Source organism: Rosa chinensis, chromosome 6 (genome assembly GCF_002994745.2).
Source record: "Rosa chinensis cultivar Old Blush chromosome 6, RchiOBHm-V2, whole genome shotgun sequence".
Lineage (NCBI taxonomy): Eukaryota > Viridiplantae > Streptophyta > Magnoliopsida > Rosales > Rosaceae > Rosa > Rosa chinensis.
The window spans coordinates 14,425,932-14,443,706 of record NC_037093.1 but is presented as its reverse complement, the minus strand read 5'-3'; the positions used below and the strand labels follow the sequence as shown (position 1 = coordinate 14,443,706).

Below are 17,775 nucleotides of genomic sequence, written 5' to 3'. Positions count from 1 at the left end.
CCCAAAAGATTTTGATGGATTCTTTCTCACTCAAAAAATGAAGAAGCTCTTCACCAAAAAAAAAAAAACAGTTCTCAATAGGTGACATTCATCCATTTTGTCTTAGACCTATCTTCCCACTATACTCCTCTGCCTCTGCTCTCATCTAATATTATTATTTTTTATTACTATAGCTCTAGAAGCCTTAATCCTTCTAGCTAATTAAGCTCACTTTCAATGGTATTATTAAGATGATATATACACACATGTTTCTTTTTTTTTTTAATCAAACCCGAAGCCAAGTGCCGATATATATACATATATTCATCTAAAGCCAGAATAGGCCGTTACATACACACATGTTTCTTTTGTAGATTATATGTGAAATAAATTGTGTCATTAGTTTACTACTTTATTTTTTGTGTAACATTTTGGTTGATTAGTTTTCTCTTATTATTCATATAATACACAACATAAAGAATTGTATATTGCATTATAGTTGGTTCCATACATCCATTGTTTTTTTTTTTTTTTTTTTGAATAAAGGGCTGGTGCAGCTGCCCTCAAGCCTTGATTAATGAAACTGTCGAATACAAGGGAGGGGACATTGAGCCTAAACCCCTGATGACAATAAGCATCTAGAGAACATCTTGAAATACTACCTTGAGTCTCTACCAAAAAACTATATTCAACAAGGCACCAACTAGCAAAGAGCGCTCTACTGGCGACTCTATTTGCTTTGGCATAGTGGTGACATAACGGAAAGATAACTCGATTACAACGTAGCATAAATACCATACGCACAGCTTTCCAACTATGTTGCCGCCAGAGGACAACCCTGACGACACTTCACCTTACCCTGCCACTAGGAGGTAGCGACCATTTGACAAAGCAAGGAGCTTGCCGCCAACCTAGAGCAGACAAGGTACTCTAAGTGCATACACAGGCAGTTAGCCCGACTAACCCTACAAAATACATGTAGGGACTTATTACACGCCAAAGGCGCGACAACACTAGCCAACTAAAACAAATAAAACTGAAATAGAAATAAAATAAACCAGCCCAGGCAGGGCCCAATACGAGGGCCCAAACCCAAGCCTCTACCAAAGAAACAGGAAGTGCAGCGACCACCAGCCAATCATGGCCCAAGCCCAGCATGGCCACCTCCGCGCAACTGCCCACTGTGTCACACGACCACTGCCATCTGACTGCCGCCACCATCGTACCACCATCCCTGTCACGCCTTCGAAGAGCGCCACCAATCCACATCCATCCCCTCCCCATCTCAGATCCCATAGACTCAAACCGGATCAGATCATTTCGATCCGATCGGACTCCACAGGATCCCAGCCCCCCCCCCTGACAAAAGCCTACTCCGCCGGACCATCACACCACCATCCCTGTCATGCCACTGATGCCTCCCGGTCCATCCCCTCCCCATCTCGGATCTCTGAGACCCAAACCAGATCGGACAATTCTGATCCGATTGGATTCCAAACGATTCTAGCCCTGTCGACAGAAGCTCGTCGCCACCGGCCAGCCTCAGACCTTGCAACACCAACCCAATCCTCCAACTAGACCAGCGAGGAACCATCTAAGACACGCCAGCCACCGCAACCTTCCGTTTCCTCAACACAGTACCAGCCACCATAATCTCCCCAAATAGACCGAGATGGCAACGATCAAGGATTCTAAGCCTCACAGAAGACCCAATTTGTGTCAATATGGCCCATCCGACGACGGAGCCGTAAGGGCGAGCAGCCGAACGAGAAGAGCGAAAAGGTTTTTTTTCGTTCGCAGCTACATCCATTGCTTTTAAAGAAGAAGAACGGGAAAAAAAAAAGTAACCTACCAAAAACATCATAAGGACTTGTAAAATCTAAACAAATACTAGTAAATCAATCCATTATAATCAATCAGAACAATCCATGGATTATAAAAACTCAAACAAAATCTTTTAAAATCTGAATTGAATACACCCCCCCTAAATCTTACAAATAAAGACAATCTGCTCTTCACTTGCCACATGTCATGAGTTAATTTACTTTTTTCTCCTTAACTACTTCTTTTGACTTCTAATCCCTTTATGTTACTTTTTTTTTTCTAAGAATAATCTGTTTATGTTACCTTTTTTTTTTTTTTTTTTTTTTATGAGAGTAATCCCTTTATGTTACTTTTTTTTTTATTTTGAGAATAATCCGTTTATGTTACTTTTTTTTTCTTTGAGAATAATCCATTTATGTTACTTTTTTTTTTTTGCACTCGTCTAATCCTGCTACTGCACTCATACTCGTCCCGTTCTGCTACTGCACTTGTACTCGTCATCGCCTAATCCTGCTACTGCATTCGCTGCACTCATGCTCATCCAATTCTGCTACTGCACTCGCTGAACTCATACTCATCCAGTTCTGCTACTACACTAGTCCAATCCAACTACTGCACTCACTGAACTCATATTCGTCTAGTTCTGCTACTGTACTAGTCATCGCCTAATCCTTTTACTGCACTAGTCCAATCCTGCTACTGCACTCGCTGAACTCATGTTCATCTGGTTCTGCTACAGCACTCGTCATCGTCTAATCCTGCTACTGCACTGGTCCAATCCTGCTACTGCACTCGCTGCATTCATACTCATCCAGTTCTGCTACTGCCTTCTTACTCGTGTTCTGCTACTGCACTCATCATCGCCTAATCCTGCTACTGTACTCGTCCATTCCTGCTACTGTACTCATCCAATCCTGCTACTGCACTCATCCGGTAGCAAGAGCAGGAGCAGGAGCAGGAGCAGTTAGATCTGTGAATCCATGAATGAAATTGAAGCCTCCGGTTGAATATCAGGTTATAAGCAAGATGATCAAGTAATAGTTTCTGCATCCAAACAGTGAAAACCCTATTTTGACAAAAAATTTGAAACATTTCTCAGTTTATGAGCCTCATCCTTGCGCCACACCATTCTAATCTTTTGTTTATCAAATATGTCCACTATATTCTACAACAGTAAATCAAACAACCCTTGTATTCTCTGCTTATGTTACATTCTCTCAGCAACGAAATTCTGTATTTGTAACATCCAAATCATGCAAAGCAATCCTTAACTTCTATTCCGAAACAAAATTCTGCTTGACCAAACGTATCATTATCTTCTTCTAAGCTCCAAACCTATCTTCCATGGCTAAAGCTAGTCTGAGTACACTTGTAATACCCCGAAAATTCATATTATTTTCCGATGACATTTTGGAAATGATCTCGTGGCCATGGGCGAAAGTACGAAGCTTAGAAGAGTTGTGAAATTAGTTCGATCGATTTTATTTCGAAAACGTATGTGATTTAGGGGGTCTCAAAAAGTGACTTTTTATACGTACCGAATTTGGGAAAATTTCCTTCATGAAAGTTGTAGAGCTCGTCGATACGATCACGTGCATATGTGGAACGCAATATTCGGAGTTCGTATGAATAAGTTATGAATATTTGAAATTTGGGAATTTTCTATAAATATCAAAAAAATCCGAATTATTTCATTTAAGGACGAAACTTTTATTTTTTTGCGGAACAGTCCCCGGTTTCCTCCGTTCTCTCTGCTCTCCCAAGCGGCCAAACCGCTCGACCCGACCCGGCCGAACGGCTGCCCTCCGGCCTCCTCCGGCCCCGGACCCGGGCTCCCCTGGGATCGTCGCCTCACGCCGAGCCTCCCTCCGGTGTCGCCGTGCTCCGCCGCTGCCCCCAGACGCCGATCGAAGAAGCCCCAGGTGTGCGAAACCCGACCCGGCCGGAAATCCTATTTTCCGGCATCACCTCGGCCGATCCTTCTCGATTTTGGAAACGTCTCCTCCTGCTGATCATCCTCATATCCTCCTTACATCACGATTTGAAGTGTAGAGCAAAAGATCAAGCGTTGAAGATTGACGGCTCTGATTGGATCTGGAAACGTGATCAGACGGCCAAGATGAATCCAAACTTCAAAGCTTGATCTAGGACGATCTAGGCCGAACCAGACTTAGCTCCAGGTGTTTGACGGTTTGACTTGGCGGACGATGGTGAATCGTTGATTTAGCTGCTAAGAAGACACAACGGGATTAGAGGTGAGTAAACCTCACGTGGTTCATATTACAAAACGAGTACTTTTAATTACTTTATTTTGTTGTAATTGTGTGAAAATATTTATGGAATAAATATTTGTTTTTAATCACATGGACTTGATCAGCTACGGTCCATAGGTAAGTAAAATGATTTTAATTATACAAAATGAATTTCAAGATTTTTATGCTTGAACTATAGTTGGTATTAGTGGTCATTCCTGAGTGGGTGATTACGTATATATATAATTACGTGATTATATGTGGAATGGTGTGACATTGAAGAGTGTGGAATTGTGATGATCTATTTATTATGGTTTGAGATGTGACTTACCATATTTATATGTGATGATCATGATTACTGAGTCATGTGGATTTTATGATTGACATTGGGGGATGTATAGAGTGTTAGAATGTAAGGTTCTGAGGACGGGGCGTCTGAAGAACGCCGGTTATATAATAACCGAGATGTAGTGCTCTGAGGACAGGGAGAGTCCGAAGAACGCCGGTTAAATAATAACCGAGATGTAGTGCTCTGAGGACGGGAGTGTCCGAAGAACGCCGGTTAAATAATAACCGAGATGTAGTGCTCTGAGGACAGGGGAAAGTCCGAAGACCGCCGGTTAAATAATAACCGAGGTGACAAATATCGATGTTGTTAGAAATCTAACGTGTTATTAGTGTTGGGTCCAAACAGTTGGGATGGACCAAAGTAGTGATATTGTGGTTAGAGGATTGTGGAAATGTATTCGTTGGGAATTTTCCGTGTTTTGTTTGATGTTTCCTCTCAGATGTTTTGATTGATGGTTGCTTACTGGAGTTAAAATAAATATGATTAAAATCAACAGTTCTTTCTTGTTTACTCATACGAGCTGTAAAGCTTACCGGGTCTGGTGTTGTTGCAATCCCGGTACACTATTCAATTTGTGTAGCGGGTAGTCCTGCAGGTCAGGAGGATCATGGCGGAGATCGTGCTGATCAGAGTAATTGTTTTTAGTTTTACAGCCTTGTAAATTGTGAGGTGAGTGACGCTCAATTGGAGCTTTACAAATTACTTTGTATAAGTGAGTTGTATTATTAAATTGAAGGTTTTTGAGATTGAAATTTGAGTGACTTGTGTTGTAGTTGATTTTTCATGTTTCGGATTTTGAATTAATTATTCAAAATTCGGGGCGTGACAACACTATATTACTGAACTCAAACCCGATTCAATAACTCACGTTCCGAAGCAGAAATGCAGTATATTTACCAAATAAAACTAGTGGATCAAATCATTATCCTATTCTATTTTCCGCAATGAAAGGACCAAATAAAACTAAAATAGAAACTTTAGTGGACATGGCCACATGACAGCCGCATATGCATAGAGTTTTTTTTATTTTAATACACACACATATATACATATTAACCTACTCAATCATCTTTCTCCATAAAAAAAAATAAATAAATAAAAAGAGAGAGAAAATGTTCATACCAAAAAAGCATGAAAAATGAAATCTTTCTTTAACCACCAAGTTCAAGACCGACTTAACTCCCGAGCCCAGGTTTTCTTTACAGAAAAGCACGCCCAAATTGACTAAGACATGGTTGAAATTCATAGGCGATTTCGAATTAAAGAAGAAGATAAAGCTTACCCAATTCGAAACCAAGGTCGGCGATGTGATTGTGCGGCGAGGATAAGCAGGGCGCGGTTTTGAAATGAATTATTGTAATGGATTAATTGAAGAAGGGATTGGAATCACAATGGGATTGGTGATCAGAAAATAGAATAGGATAGTTTTTGTGCTCTCTTGATGAACCAAGTGTAGATTCTCCACCATGCTTTGTAACTCCCATTGCGCCGCCGAGCTCTCTCTTCTTCTTCTTGTCGATTCTCCGTATCAGCGACTCACGCTTCTCTTCGTAACCTACATCGCTGTGTGAAAACGCCAAAAGCAAAGCTTCTGCTTCGGAAATAAGCAAAACGAAGAAGAGTGAAAGTGAGAAGGTGGAAGGATGGTTACGGTGGAAATCATTCGAGGCCGTTTTCTTCGATGAGGTCTGGGCTCTTGCTTAGTAATAAAAAGATGCGTTTTAGGTGCCATGGCGGTGCTGCTACCTGAGCCTTATCATCGCCATCGTGGTGTACTTTCTTTTTCGGCTTTCTGAAATAATCGGAGATTTGGCCATGGCAGCTAAGCCTCTGAGGTTTTGGGTAGCATTTGAGCTCTGGGTTTTGGATATTGGGATAGTGGCAATGTTTGTAAATTGTGATAAAACTTGAGCATTTTGGTCATTTTACATTAAAATTGAGAGTCAGACATGCATTATTTGGCTTTTGGGCATGGGCTCATATCCTTATTTGTATAAATCTTTTTTAAAGTGGATTTTCTGTATGTAATTTTCTATATTTTTATAACCATCACTCCATCAGTGGAGAAATTATATACACACAACTCTGTCCAGAGATTTCATACCAGAGGATGATAGCAGAAGGAACAAGTTAGCAGAGGCAACAATTATAATATGCTAGCAACTACTGTTGCAGAATCTACTCTTTATACATGCTCTGCAATGTGGTGTAACTGTGTCAATTGCTCGTGTTTTAATATATATAAGTGGTCTGACAATCATGTGTGGGGTTATTTGGTTGGGAGATTATTGTGCCATTTGTGTGCGAGATTTGAAGGCAATTGTTTTAATTGTTAGTGCTGCACTGTCATCAGAATTTCGGTGTATATGACAAAAAGGACAATTATGGGAGATGGGTGTGGTTTTAATTAATAATGGGTGAAGGAATCAACATGTTCCTGCAGTGGAATGGTTCATTTATACCATGTTGCTGGGTGGAAGATTTGGAACTAGAGCAGTATTGAAGGTTATTGGCTTTTGGGGATTGTTGCTGGTCTGCATCTCTGTTTCGATGCTAGATTTCTCATTTCTCGGTGTCTAAATCGAATGTGACTCACAAGAAGATACCGTATCTTTATCAAATCATTATGAATCAGAAAGACCACACGACACTATAAATAGCATTACATCGCCAGATATCAGATCACTGATCACTATTCAGGCAGTGATCAGTGTTTTATGTGGTGTGAATTTATTTTGTTGGTGAAGGTGCAGTGATACATGAAGTGAAGAGTTGATGACCTTATTTTCGCTTAGAGTGGCTCTATATTTGCTAAATGAACCTCCATTGATTTTTGTAAAAATTTTATTACTATTATGTCCCTCTCTAAAAGTCTAAAGAACTGCAAAACAAAAAATTAAAAAGGGAGGGAAGTCCAACGTAATGAATCTGACTTCCAACAAGAATGTTATTTCTTCCCATCTTCACCATTTGCATCCTCTTGTCCTTTTTCTTCTGTACATCTCTCTTTTTCTTCTCACTCTCTTTTCAATTTGGGCTAAATACTAGTTAGTACCCTGTGGTTTAGGTCCAAAATCAATTCAGTCCCTGGACTTCTAATTTCATCAAAAACACCCTTGCACTTTCAATTTTGATCTAATAGGTCCAATTCATTAATATTCTGTTATGAGTTCAAGTTATAGTTTGATTATTTATTGAAAAACTATTTATTTTTAATAGTATGACTCACTCCTAAATTGTCTATGCAAACCACCTGGACACCACATCATAAAACATAGGCTATATATGAGCTACATTAACAAGTTAAATAACTCAATTGTCTGAAAACTAACAAATTGGACCTATTACATCAAAATTGAAAGTGCAGGGGTGTTTTTGATGAAATTAGAAGTTCAGGGACTGAATTAATTTTGGACCTAAACCACAGGGTAGTAATTTGTATTTAGCCCTTTCAATTTTATTCTTTTGTTCTTCCATCTTCACAACAACCGTCCACCCTACATCCCTCTATTCTTTCTCCATCTCTGGCTGATTTTTTTTTCTTTGCCCTTCACCACCCAGAACTAAAATGAATCTTGTTTGACACGAAAATCCAGTATGGTACAAACTGTCTCTTTTGAATGCCCGAGCGTGCCAATACCTTAGGGTGCAGTTGTTGGGGCGTCTCTTGACCTGACTTCTTTTCAAACGATGTGGACGAGGAGAGCATCAATCTCGTCACAAGGTTATTTTCTCTGCCTTCCAGAAAAGGACTTCTTGCCTTATGGATAAGGGCTTTGGTTGTGATCTCTTCGCGTCACCGAATCGATACTCAACGTTGTAGGTTGAGCAGAGCAATCACTGGGAAGTTTGGAGAAAGCACAGGGTTTGCTAAAGCATGACTTTAGCTTCGCGGGGGTTTGCGAGGGCGTTACCCTTGCTTCGCTGATAGTATCGGTGGCAGTAGCACTAACAGTCGGCTCTTGGAGAGACTAGGACTGGAAGCACGGTCGCCGGGTTGGTTTGGTGGCACTGACAGTCGGCTCTCGAGGAGACTGGGACTGGAACGCGGTCACCGGTAAGAGAGTTTGCTCCAGGGAGGCTTTGATAATTGGAGAGAGTTGTTGTTTTTTTTTTTGCTGTGTCGTCTTTAGCCTCTATATATAGGCTGCTCGTAGATTCTCCTTCCAAATATGAATGCAATACTATATTTTAGGCCACAGTTATTGGCCTTGAATCAAATCAAAACTCTTAATAGTTTTGATAACATAATAATTATCCTCTGCTATAGCCAACTTGATTCCTTAATCATTAAGAGCCCCTGCTTTTACGTCCACAACCTTCCCTCCTGCTCAATCTTGGTAAGCAAACCAACTATCCTTAATTATCAAATATGTGATAATTAATAGTAGATCAAAGAATATTTAGATTTGCTTCAAGATTGCTTGGCTTCCAAGTAGGCTTTATTTAGCCTCTAAACAATATTTTCCGAACTTGTCGAAAATAAATAGGTTAGGCCATTGGCTCAGTTTTCTTCGAGTCCCCCTTGTCAGGAAAAAAATGTTAATTTTGGGTTCAAACTAATCTTACATTTCAATTTATAATCAACATCTGCAGCCCATAAAACAAGAAAGAAAATTCAACATCAACATCACATCAAGCATAGCACCAAAAATTAGGCATTACGATTTTCACAAATCCAAAATTATAGACTCTACCAGTCTTCATTAGTTCATTGGCCAAAGATAACATGATCATAATAGATCAAAGAATGTTCTGATTTTGCGAAAATGATGGGTGGTTGTCGTGATCGTCACCGAGGCTACTATCTTCGACTCCTCATTGAGAGACTTCTCTGATGGAAGATGTAGCACTATAGCAGCACGATGTTTGGGAGGTCTCCTTCTACGTAAACTTGTTGTCCATTAGTTTTTTAGGGGGACGTGGGGGGGGGGGGGGGGGGGGGGGGGAAGAGAGAGAGAGAGAGAGAGAGAGTGTGTGTGTGTGTGTGATATACTCAAACTCAAACATGTATAGACAAAAAAGAAAAGAAAGAAAATAACAACATTAAAAATAAAGGGGCAAAATTGATTGTTAAAGGAAAAAATAATGATGTTGAGGTCGATATAGCAAAAGTGGAGGTCCAATTAGAATCATTCTTTCGCTTATTTTCCACTGTTATATGTACATAGTACGCTTTAGAAAATGTGTTCAAGCAACGCATTTTTAGTTAGCATCGCGCTTTTGTTTCCTGCATTTCAGTTTTGGGTAGATGATTAACCATAATGGTTAATCCATTTTCTTTATAATAAAAAATATTAAAAAAAACTAATAGTTGATTGCATTAGATTAACAGCCATGAAAAGGCTAGAGACTATAAACACTTAAAAATAGAGAAATTGGCAGGGAAACAACCAACTCCATATCCAAGTACCACTGTACCACAGCTCATTACAGTCCATAAATCTTGCTTAAAAACAAGTCTAGTACATACCAAAATAGCCTCGCCTCCTAAAGAAAAATCATTCATCTATGCCTCACCTGCCTACACGAAATTGTGGTACAACTGAAACGTGAAAACATCTCAGAAAGCTCCTAGAATCTACCTCCGGACACACTAGACTTATAAAATATATATATATATATATATATATATATATATATATGAGAGAGAGAGAGAGAGAGCCAACTCCTTCCCTTTAGGGTTACTACCAACCGAGGCCTTGATCATTTGAGGTAACAAGTTCTTCTTTGCCTTCGATTTCTTCTTCTTCTCACTACTTGTCTCCTTGTCTTTCTTCCCCTTCCCCAGCAGTGCCATAGGGCAGTTTATTTTGGCTACCAACTAGTCTACCCCGTTTCTTCTTGCTTGGCATAGGCTTGGGTGGTTCCAAGGTAATCAGTCTTATAGTTGTAGCGTCACTACTACAAATTTCCCCATTAGCACCCTTTTTTTTAGCCACCAAAAAATCTTCAGTCCCAAAATGAATAGTATTACACTGATATAAAAGATTGGTGTGTATTATGAACAGTATATAGAACATATTAATTGTTTAATATCAATGACACTGTTAACAGTGTCAACAGAAATGGAATAGTTTTGTTTTGTGATTTTGGGAGCAACCAATCAAAGATCAGTGTGAATTTGTTTCATCACACTAACAATAGTGAGCCTAACATTTATTGTTCCAAATATCATCAGTGTCAAAAACCGAATCGAACCAAAAAAAACCGAAGATACCAAAACGACGTCGTTTTGGCTATAAGTCAGCAACCCTAACGAGTAACGCAATATAAATAGTTTCTGATAACCTCACTTTTCCCTTCGTCAATTCCTCTTTCTCTCTCTTCCACCTCTCTTCCTCCATCACACTCTCACACAGGCACATCGCACATAGATCGAACTCCAATATGACCAGATCAGACACCGATCAAGACACCAAACGGTTCTATATGGAAGTCGTCATCACCGTTGCTATCAACAAGTGATGGGTTTGTCAACACCGTCTTCTGGATCCAGACCATTCTCGGCCGAAGCTTAGGTCGGGTATAGGGCCGACGAGATCGGAAGAGCATGGCATCCCCGATGAATATCTTCGTAGAAAGGTACTCTCTTTTTCTATTTATCAAATTATTTAAACTGTGTTTCACATCAGACTGATATTTCTATTTGTTGGTGATGATGTATACTATTCAGACAATTGTAGTAAGGAGTAACTTGAATCCAGTCTTGAATGAGGAGCTCATGTTGTCTGTTCCTTGGCGATATGGAGAATTGAAGGCATGGAGCTTTACAGTTGGTAAGAACTTCATATATATTATTCTTCCCCACTTTTCATGATAAGATCTGTAATTTTGGTTCTGCAATTGGTTTGGAATGGGAGTTATGTAATTTCGGGTCTAAATTTATGAACTTTGGGAGTTATGTATGTCAGTTATAAAGATTTATGTGAAAATGTGAAATAGACGTTTTGATTGAATGGCTTTAGTCATATGAAAATTGAATATATATAAAACTGCACAAGAAAGAATTGTTGGGTTAGCCAAGTATTTGATACATAAATAGTCAAGTGGTTTGCTTTGAGTAGGAAAAGAAAGAAACTGTGCTTAGTCTTCCTTTTTGTTCCCCTGTTTCAGATCTAAAGCACAATATATATAGAGGTTTCTTACGCTAGGCAGGTTATATGTAATACCCCGAAAAATCCAAATTAAATTCCGTGGATTTGTATATTTGATTTCGCGGTATTAGGAGCGAGTACGAAGCTTGGAGAAGTTGTGGAAGTAGTTCGAACGGTTTTATTTCGAAATCGAACGTTATTTAGGGGGGTCTCAAAAAGTGACTTTTTATGCGTACAGAATTTGAGAAAATTTCCTTCATGAAAGTTGTAGAGCTCGTCGATACGATCGCGTGCATATGTGGAACGCAATATTCGGAGTTCGTATGAATAAGTTATGAATATTTGAAAATTGGAATTTTTCTATAAATAGGTGGAAAATCAGATTTTTTCGGAAGGACGAAAGTTTCTCAAAATTGCATTTTGGTCCCCCAAACTCTCCGTTCTCTCTCCTCTCCCACGCGGCCGAACCGCTCGACCCGACCCGTCCGAACGGCGGCCCTCCGGCCTCCTCCGGCCCCGGACCCGGCCTTCCCCGAGTTCGCCGTCGCACGCCTGGCCTCCCTCCGGTGTCGCCGTGCCCCGCCGCTGCCCCCAGACGTGGATCGAAGCCACCCCAGCCGTGCGAAACCCGACCCGGCCGGAAAACGACTTTTCCGGCGATGCACGGGCCGATCGTTCCCATTTTCGTGATCTCCTCCTCATGCTGATCATCCCCATGTAAGTCTTTCATCACGATTTTGTGTATAGAACGCTAGATCATGGTTTGACTTTTTGGACGGTTCTGATTGAATCTGGGTTTTGGATCGACGATCCAGATTAATCCAAACTTCAAAGCTTGATCTAGGACGATCTAGGCCAAACCAGACTTAGCTCCAGTTATGAAAGTTGATCACCCTTTAATTCTGAAGACGTTTGTAGTTGGTCACTTTGCCATCGGAGGTGGTTGGCCCGGCGTTGACCGCCGGTTTGACCGCCTCTTGTGGCGACGCGTGGCGGCGCGTCCGGCCGTAGTTTTGTGTTCTGTTTTCAGTTTATTCATCTGCGCATCCATAAGAGCGTTTTGATATATTATAAGAATATTTTAGAAAAAGTTGATAAATAGTGGATTTACGTTTTTACGTTTATCTTCGGTTCTCGATCTGTGAAGATCAGACCATCGGTTTTACTTCAAATTTTAGTATGTTGATCGTATGACTGTTCCGGTGACTTTGTGAGGTCACGGGCGAAGATCCGACCGTTGGATCTTCGTATAATTGTGAAATAGTAATTCGGAAGGCGATTCGTTAGAATCCGACCGTCGGATTTTCATGAAATTTTGTGGAGATGTTTATAAGGACGATTCAGGAAGATCAGACTGTTGGATCTTCGTGATATTTTTGGAGGATGATCCTAAGGACGATCCGTGAGGATCCGACCGTTGGATCGTCTTTATTTTCAGATCCGACCGTTGGATCATCTTTATTTTCAGATCCGACCGTTGGATCACCTTTATTTTCGAATCCGACCGTTGGATCACCTTTATTTTAGAATCCGACCTTTGGATCGTCTTTATTTTAGAATCTGACCGTTGGATCATCTTTATTTTCAGATCCGACCGTTGGATCACCTTTATTTTCGAATCCGACCGTTGGATCACCTTTATTTTAGAATCTAACCGTTGGATCGTCGTTTAAGATTATTTCGTGTTTCATTTACTAAGCAAAGACCATATTTGATTAGGTACTTGACGGTTTGAGTTGACGAGCGTTTGGAATATCGTTATAATTGACTTGTTAGAAGACGTAGCGGGATTAGAGGTGAGTAAACCTCACGTGGTTCATATTGCGAACTGAATAAATTTAATTACTTTATTTTGTCGTAATTGTGTGAAAATATTTATGGAATAAATATTTGATTTAAATCATATGGACTTGATCAACTACGGTCCATAGGTAAGTAAAATGATTTTATTATACAAATGAATTTCACGGTTTTTATACTTGAACTATAGTTGGTATTAGTGGTCATTCCTGAGCGGATGATTACGTATATATATATTTTCGTGAAATATATATGTTGATTGATGTGTGATTGGTATGATGAAATGATTGAGAATTGATTAGATATTATTCAAGCTATTAATCTCCCATTTAATTGTTGAATAATGAAATGTTGATCATGTGATGTGAAAGCTATTTTATATGGCCAATTATGAATATGTGGAAATTATTTTAAGAAGTAAAGATTTGTCTTGAAATAATATGTCTCTTTATATGGGTGTACATATACATTTATACAATCTAAAACTTATAAAGATTGTATGTGGAGAAATTGATTATGGCTGAAAAATATAATTATGAAGCCGGGTGATTACAACAACCCCGTGCTTAAGTGAATTACTGGTAAAGGTGTTTTGATGTTGTGATGACGATTAAGCTATGGGCCCTAGTCCCTACAGATAGTGCACTATTATACTCTTAGGAGGGGTGGTACTTTGAGTATACATACTTTGGAGGGTGTCCTTGGTATGCTGCGGCTTACCCATGCTTTGGTATTATGGACCCTAGCATGTGGATTCCCGTGCTTTGGTATTATGGACCCTAGCACGCGGATTTATGATTTGATACCAGTCAACCTGGTTTTCCTGTGTTTTGGTATTTTGGACCCTAACACGTGGATTTGTGATTTGTTACCAGTTAATCTGAAAATTCACTAAAAAGAGAAGTGTACTTATGTGAAATTGATCAAATATCTATCCATGATATATTCGAAATATGTGAAGGTGTTATGTGAAATTGATCAAATATCTATCCATGATATATTTGAAATATGTGAAGGTGTTATGTGAAATTGATCAAATATCTATCCATGATATATTTGAATATGTGAAGGTGTTATGTGAAATTGATCAAATATCTATCCATGATATATTTTGAATATGTGAGGGTGTTGGTAAAAAGAAAATCAAGCATGCATTGCTTTAATGTTAATTCACATATTAATGATGCAATATTTGTTGATTGAGTTTTAAAAGAGAGTATCGAAAAATACCTATTTTTATGTTTATGTGATTTTTGGAATTACCTTGTGAGTGTGTTGATTGTTTACCTGAGTTATAATAACTGTAATTAAATAAATCAACAGTTCTTTCTTGTTTACTCACGAGCTTTGCAAAAAGCTTACCGGGTTTGGTGTTGTTGCAATCCCGGTACACTATTCAAATTGTGTAGCGGGTAATCTCACAGGTCAGGAGAATCAGGGCAGTGATCGTGCGGTTTAGAGAATTAGTATTAGATTTACAACATTTGTTTTGTGAGGAGAATTATACTCATTGAGTTTTACAATTTGATTTGGTGAGAGTGTGTTGTAATAAGTAGCTTGAGGATTTGGTTTATGTAATATCAAGAGGTGTAATTAGTGGTTGTTTCTGAGAGAAAAATTCAGAACGTTGTTTGTATTGTTTTTAGTCATGTTCCGGATTTGAATCCTTATTTCAAAATCCGGGGTGTGACATTATACTTGAACTTAAAACAAAATCTTGGGTAAACATGTTTATTCTGAACCTTCTTTTCAAGATGGAATCATATGTCAAGCAATTTAACATTCAATAGCATCTATGCAGATGAATGTGTATTTTTTTTTTTTCAATGTTCTTGGCTTCATTTATGTTGATCAGCAGATCCATAGTTTAGTCCTTTCTTGAGTCTGACCACATGTATAGTTACTTATGTATATATTTTCAGTACAATCAGTTACATTAATTTAGTAATCTTGGTTTCTACATCATTTTTTTTTCTTTTTCTTTTTGTGGTTCCTATTTCATTTTATACTTTGAATGCGGATATATATATATATATATACAAGAAAGTTCAAGCTGACTTATGACCCTGCGTTAAAATCTGAGAGTGAAAGTTCTTTACTTTACAAATTGAATGAAAAGTTTCATAATTTTACTATAGTAACATTTTTTTAACAACAAATATTGGTTGGATTAGAGTTACTGCAGCAAATAAACAAACCCGTGGCATCGCGCGGGATGCTCTGCTAGTGTCTTATTAAACTGCCTTTCTGTTTCAATGTGCATAGGCCTGCAGCTGGGGTCAGGTTACATCGTATGATGCTTGAAGATTTGCCGAATGGTATTATGGATGAGGTATTTTTCTACACATTATTTTGTAAATGTCATGTTTGGATTTCTTACAGAATTGAATGCATGTGTTGCTACTTGCTAGATAATACTTCACAGTGCAAAATTTAATTCTTCTTTTCTAGAACTTCAGGTACTGTGAGCACGTTGCCATTTGCTTTGAAAGAGTTTATCCATATCAAAGAAGGGTTGCAGTTGTGGAGAAGAAATTTTGTTGTCTCTGGATGTAATGAATTATTTTTAGTTGGCGAATTTGTTGTATGATGCATTTTTTTAATATAGTATACGGTACATGAAATGTAGAGGTGCCAAATACTAGTATTTGCTAGTATTTGGCACCTTTTTTTTATTCCAGTTTAATGATTTTGCCACTGATATCAGTGGATTCCGAAGCCACTGCTATTAGGATCAGTTGCTTTGGCACTGATTTGGATGTAATTTTGCTTTGGTTAAAGGCATCACACTGATAATTTAACAGTGTGCTTAGCCCCATTAGCACCTGCAATAGGGGGGACTGATTTCCCATTAGTGGCTGCATAGTGGCTAATGCCTCAGCCACTCTTATCAGTATGCTTTGTCCCAATAGGGACTAATTCAAATCAGTGGAGTTTGGGGAAATTTGTAGTAGTGCGTCAATGTTTCGCTTTCCGATTGCCGAGCTGAATCTTGGCTTTCATGGAGACACAGAATCATCTCCTGACCTCTTTTTTCTTTTCCTAGTAATGGGTGACATAGCCAAAGTCTGTTCTTCATTCTCACGTATAGTAACCAGGCGCGGGGCTTTTGAGGAAGAAAATATCTTGCAGGCACAGATGTCAGCATTGAAGCCACTCCCTTTGGCATTTGTGCCTTGAAGACTAATGTTGGATCACCGTTGCTAACCCTAATCCCCGATGAACTTTGTCACCAAATTAAGCTGCAACCCAAGAATTAGTAGCCTAGCCACCCGACGTGTTCCTCCGCTATCAGCTATCTCCTCCAATGGCAGCCCCACATGGGTCACAAAGCCACACCTACTGTGCCGACCGAAAAGCTTATCGTACTTAAAACGCACCAGCACTTCCACCTTGTCCTCCAAGCAATTTAAACGCTGCAGAAGTTTAGGCTGCGTGAACTCGATCTCAATTCAAACTTGCATCACCCCTCGCCGGAAAGCCGGCCTATCCCATTCCTTAAGATCTTCAATTGTATTGCCAATCATGCGCATCACCCTTTCTGACCAGAAAGTTGGCGGCACGACAAACAGGGTGATCCAATAGATGAGCGCTACAGCGGCACTTGATCAATCTGCTCGATGTCATCATACTCAGTCAACACTACAGGGGCCCCGTTAAAACCCCATGAACCGCGACCCCAGGGGGTTCTGTCGACCGGATCTGAAAAGGTGGAGAGGACTCGATCCCCTTCTACAGGTTTCACCCTGAATTTTCCATTGATATGCCAAGCGGATCGAAACATCCCTATAAAGGATCGCTTCTTGTATTCCCTAGCCGTGAGTAGTTTGCCGATCATGTTCACCTTCGGTTGTCAAAGGTCCTTCCTTTGACAGCTGCAAATCCACGGCCTTCTTTCCCTCCGCCAGAGCCAGAGAGGACGCTAACTTGGCCACCGTTGCATCGATATCCCCCATAGTGTTGGAACCCGTGAAAAATGCTCACTGAACTCTCACTCCCAGTGAACCCTAACCCTATAACGCAAACTCTATTAATCCTATGTACTTCTATTTGTTGTAACTATCTAAATTTCTTAATATTATGCAATTTCTATTCTAAAAAAAAAAAATTAATAATAATAAAATAAAAAAGTCTTTTAGGATGATTCTAGTTGGATCTCTAAATTTGGTATTTTGACCTCCATCTTTTTTCAATTGTTAATAGACTTTGTTAGCTCAGATGACAAGACAAATAAGAACAAAGAAAGAAAAAGATAAAAAAAAATGTATACTCTTTTTACCTCCACGATAAACATCAGCCAATCTTTTTACTTTCAAAGTATTTTCTACCTTCAATCTCTTTTATACCCTCTTCATTTTATTAAAAAAAATATGATAATAACAATTATGTCAAATCTATTACCAGTTCTGTAGTTCACCACCTACATCCCTTCTATAAAGATGGAAATCCCTATAAATTAATATTGTTTGGACTA

General features: G+C 39.3%; 1 long non-coding RNA gene across 1 annotated transcript; it reads left to right on the top strand.

Moving 5' to 3' along the window:
* Positions 1-11,912: 11,912 nt before the first annotated feature.
* Positions 11,913-15,902, top strand: LOC112169596. The gene is made up of 4 exons (XR_002924762.2): positions 11,913-12,218; positions 13,221-13,297; positions 15,567-15,633; positions 15,761-15,902. It is a non-coding gene; the product is annotated as an uncharacterized LOC112169596 (long non-coding RNA).
* Positions 15,903-17,775: the final 1,873 nt, after the last annotated feature.